Source organism: Dasypus novemcinctus, chromosome 21 (genome assembly GCF_030445035.2).
Source record: "Dasypus novemcinctus isolate mDasNov1 chromosome 21, mDasNov1.1.hap2, whole genome shotgun sequence".
Taxonomy (NCBI): Eukaryota; Metazoa; Chordata; class Mammalia; order Cingulata; family Dasypodidae; genus Dasypus; species Dasypus novemcinctus.
In genome coordinates, this window is record NC_080693.1 from 37,373,396 (window position 1) to 37,378,526 (window position 5,131).

A 5,131-nucleotide genomic window follows, 5' to 3' on the forward strand; every position below is an offset into this window, starting at 1 on the left:
ATACTTCCCCGGCAGGGGAGAGACATGATCACGAAGGCGAGCCTCATCCATTGCACTCCAGATGTGCTGACCCCTGAGATTCCCCCAAATGTGGGAAACTCGACTGCCTAATTTCTGGTAGTGGGAGACTGCATTTGTACTTTTCCCAGGTGAAAAAAAAAATTGTTGAGAGTGGGAAGGAAGGAAGAGGAATTCAGCAAAGTCATTAAAGTCATTTATGATAGTATTTCAACTGGTTCCATGAAATATCACTTTATAGATGTGTCATAATTTGTTAAGCCATCCCTTATTATTGGATATTTAGTTTTTTCCAAAATTACAGACGATGGTCTGGTGAAAATATTTGTATATAGAACTTTGTACACCTCTTGAAGTGGAATTATTAGAAAAGGCTGATCTCCTGGGGGTACGAGACACTCCTGTCTTGTTACTGAATCCGTGGGTCAACACATTTTATACCTCATGATATAGATTGCCAACTTAGATGTTTAGTGTCTTTCTTCTATGGATCTCTTCCCAGAAGGAAAAGCTGATGTCCCAAGAAACAGCCTGAAAAGGGGCACTGAGGGCTGGCCTTGGCCTGTCAGCAGCACAGTTCTGGGCATCCCCTGCCCGAGGTCTTGCCGTGCCTGGGAGCACGGCCTCTGAATTACAGGCTGGAGCGCCTTCAGTTACTGCGCCCCAAGAGTCTGACTGGCATTTGGAGAGCCAGAAGAAAAGCAGTCACCCTGAGAGGCCAGAGAGGACTGTGTTTACACTGGTGGCCTCCTCCCCAGCCTGTCAGCCCAGCCTCCCCCGAGGGGCTGATTTGGTCGCTTGGTGACACTGCAGAACAACCTTGATCCCCTCCACCAGGCTCCTGGTCTTTCCAAGCCAGGAGCACCATTCTCACGGGGCAGGCCCCGCCAGCTAGGAGGGCTCGGTGGGTGCCCTGCCCCGTGAGCTCACACCACCGCATCGAAAACCTCCAGAGACTTGGGAATTACCCTGAACGACAATGCAACGACAGATACAGGCTACTGTATATCTTGTAATAACTTGCAAAAAAGTGTGGGAGAGGGTGTAAAGTACAATGTAAGCTCTAATCATCGCTTAGTGGCAACACTCCAAGACGTGTTCATCAATTGTGGCAAATGTACCAATGAAGGATGTTGTTGATGTGGGAAATTGTGGGAGGGCTAGGGAGCAGGGCATAGGGAATCCTCTATATTTTTTGGTGTAACATTTATGTAATCTAAGTTAAAAAAAAAAAAAGTAAAAAGTAAACTTTAAAAAAGGCCTCCATAGAAATCTGCACTCCTTCATGGGAATTCCTCCCAGCAGTCTTCCGTAGCCTGCTTGGCAGGGTCACTCCCCGCCCACTCCCCGACTCCCTGGTCTGGCTGCCAGTCACTTCCAGCCCTTGGCTGACTCCATTTGCACTCTCTAGCCCAGCTTCTTCCCCAGCCTCCTCCAGGGACTTTGGTATTTGCAATACATGTGCTTGACAAAGGAGTACAGTATCCAGAATATGTAAAGAGCTACAAATCAATAAGAAAAGGATGAACTAGTTAAAACATGGACTATGAGGATGGAAACCCAGCCATAGAGGAGAAAATCCAATAAAGGTCAATAAGCAGTTTAATTAACCTCACTAGCAATCAGGGAAATGAAAATGTAAACACCACTGGGATGCTACTCCACACCCATCAGATTGGCACAAAATTTAAAATACAACAACACTCAGTGTCGTGGCAGAGTTCAGGAACTCTCATACACAGATGACAAAGAAAGACAGGAACTTTCACACAGAAGTTGGGAGTATAAATTGGAACAACTATTTGGTAGAATATTTGGCATTAGATAGTAATTAAAAATATGCACAGGTGATGCGCCAACCGTGGCAGATTAAAGGCGCAGGTGAATTCTTGGCCACTCCTTCCGTCAAGGGGTGGGGTCTATTTCGCCTCCACTTGTACCTGGTCTGGCCTATAAGCTGTTTTGATCAAAAGAATGCAACAGATGGGAAACGGACTTTGGCCCAGTGGTTAGGGCGTCCGTCTACCACATGGGAGGTCCGCGGTTCAAGCCCCGGGCCTCCTTGACCCCTGTGGAGCTGGCCCATGCGCAGTGCTGATGCGCGCAAGGAGTGCAGTGCCACACAGGGGTGTCCCCCGCGTAGGGGAGCCCCACGCGCAAGGAGTGCACCCATAAGGAGAGCCGCCCAGCGCGAACGAGGGAGCAGCCTGCCGAGGAATGGCGCCGCCCACACTTCCCGTGCCGCTGATGACAACAGAAGTGGACAAAGAAACAAGACGCAGCAAAAAGACACAGAAAACAGACAACCGGGGGAGGGGAGGGGAATTAAATAAATAAAAATAAATCTTAAAAAAAAATAAAAAAAATAAAAATAAAAAAAATAAAAAAAAAAGAATGCAACAGAAGTGTGCTGTGTCACCGTCTGCAGCCTCCACATTTGTGTTTGGAGCACTCTTTCTGGGCACCCAGCGCCATGCTGTGAGGAAGCCCAAGTGAGGCTTGTGACATGAGAAAGCCACATGGAAGTGCACCGAGGCACTCATCACACGTATAAGGCCATTCTGGAACTTCTAGCACTCCGAGCATTTCAGCAAACACCTCTGGAACAGAAGAACCACCCAGTTCAATCCACAGAAACATGAGAAATAAGTTTTAAGCTCTAAGATTGTGGGGTGGTGGTGTTTTTTGCAGGGGAGCAGCAATTATTACAGCAACAGATAGTTGAAACACAGCAATTCACTCCCAGGTATACACCCTACAGAAATTTCTCTCACTCAAGCACAAAGAAACACATATACATATTTTACTGCCACATTGTCTGTGATAACAAAAAACTGGAAACATCGAAATGTCCATCAACGGGAGTATATATGAATCGATATGGAAGAGTCATGCAATGGAATATAACATAGCTCTAAAAATTAACAAATTAGAGCTACTTATGTCACCAGGGATAAATGTAAATAACACAACATTGCATGAGAAAAGCAAGTTGCAGAAGGAAGCAAAGCTTCCTTCATATGTGAAGGTTAAAATCATGCAAAAACAACTCCATGCATTGTTTTTGGATGCACATGTGTTTACAGTACAAAATGTGTGTAATGATCAACAAATTTAGGATACAAGCTTTCTCTGGAGAGGGCAGGAGGATGTAGGGAGGGAAATGGCATCAGGCAGGGTTCACAGGAAGCTTTAAGTGTATCTGTGAGGTTATGCTCCTTCTTAAAAACGTCTGATGCAAAGACTTTAAATTTGGCAAAGCTGGGAAGTGCACAAGGTGTTGGTTGTTCTGACTGCTAAAAATACCTCATTGAAAAACACTTTTAAAAAAGAGAAAAGAATGAATGAGTAGGCTGCCGTCCTCCCTGTTTTCTGTCTAAGAGTACACAGCTCAGGACACCAGGTCCTGGGGAGAGGGGCTTGGACAGCCCTTCCTCCTCCCACTCTACTCTCCCTCTTTCCTGCACACCTTCCTACCTAGGATTACCTGACACATTGGAATTTAGGAATCGCCTGAGCCCAGCTGTGGCCAGAGGCAAAGCTTAGGGCAGTGATTGCGCAAGGCCGGCCAGCTCCACTAGAAATGAGTTCTGATCCTTTTTATTCTTTCTGAGCTGGGATAATGATGGGCTGGGGGGTCACTGGGGCTTACATTTGCCCCAAAGGGCATCCATCAAGACTTGCTTGTGAGCTGTTGCTTTAAGAAACATGAAAATATCCAAAGAGACCTGTTTTCCAAACTTGCCCCCTCTACTCTCACCAGTGCCCACCCCAGCCTAACTTACACCTCCCAGACAGCTCATCTCAGCCTCTTCCTAAGTTTCCCCAGGTCACTGTTCTTGCTTCTGCTTGTTTGGAGATCAAGCCTCTTAGGCTGTATTCACCCAAGAGTCTAGTGAGACCCCATTTTACCCAGAGGCTGGCGGATTTGGCCTTCAGGGGCCACGGAAAGAGCACAGACTCTGGAGTCTGATACGACTGGATTTGATTCTCACCCCTTATCTTTCCTGAGCCTCAGAGTCCACATCTGTAAAATGGGGGGTGTTTTAGTTTGCTAAAGGCTGCCAACACCATATGCCAAAAATGGATTGGCTTTTATAATAGGAAATTATTCGGGTAAAAGCTTACAGTCCCGGGGCTGTGAAAATGTCCAAATCAAGGCATCACCAGAGATGCTGTCTCACCGAATTACCCAACAGCTGCTGAGGGCCGTCGGGCCCATGGCGGCGTCATCTAAACGAGCTTTCTCTCGGAGCTCAGCTGGGGCAGTCAGGGTCGCTGGGCCTGACGGCGCCCTCTCTTCTCTCCCCTCTCCAGGCCTCTTTTGGCTCTGAGCTGCTCTGGGGGCCTGGCCTCCTGGGGGCCTCCTTGCTTCAGCTTAGACTGCTCTGCTGATTCCAGCCTCTGGCCTCTCGCTCTGCCTCGGGGTTTCTCTGTCTTTCCGCGGCTGCAGGCGGTCCTGGAGTCCTCCCTCCCATGGCAGGGTAAAGTGGCCTCTCTCTCTCTTACTCTGTGTCTCTCCTTTCAGTCCTCAGTTTACATAAGACCCCAGTAAAGGATCAGGACCCACCCTGGGTCCTGAAATCAAATCAAAGGCCCTTAGCTGAAGCGATCTAATCAAAAGTGATCTAATAAAAAGGTCCCTGAATCTAATGCCAAAAAAGTCCCACATACAATAGGCTCACACGCACAGTAGTGGTTTGGCTTAAGAACGTAATTTTCTGGGGTCCACAAAAGACTCAAACCAGAACAGGGCAAAACATCAAATCTCCCTGACGGGCTCACCGGGCGGCCCAGCTTGATCGCCTGCCGGTGTTTCTCGGCGTAGGTGCCACTGGGGTGCAGGGACTTGTCCTTGTCACGCAGGGCTTTCCTACATGTTATAGGCTATTTAACAGCCCCGGCGCCTGCCGACTAAATCTCAGCAGTGCCCACGGTCACTGGGACAGCCCCGATGCCCCAAGCATTTCAAGCATCCCCTGAACACGCAGCCCAACCCCAGCTAAACTCCTGGAAGGTGAGGAACAGGTCTGTGTGTTTCTAAAGCCGGGTACAGGGAGGGCTCAGGATGGGATTGCTCTTGCCGCCCCTCCCGGGCATCAGGCCAAAGCAA

At 48.3% G+C, this 5,131-nt stretch overlaps 1 pseudogene; it reads left to right on the forward strand.

Moving 5' to 3' along the window:
- Positions 1-149, forward strand: LOC111766359 (U1 spliceosomal RNA; annotated as a pseudogene).
- Positions 150-5,131: the final 4,982 nt, after the last annotated feature.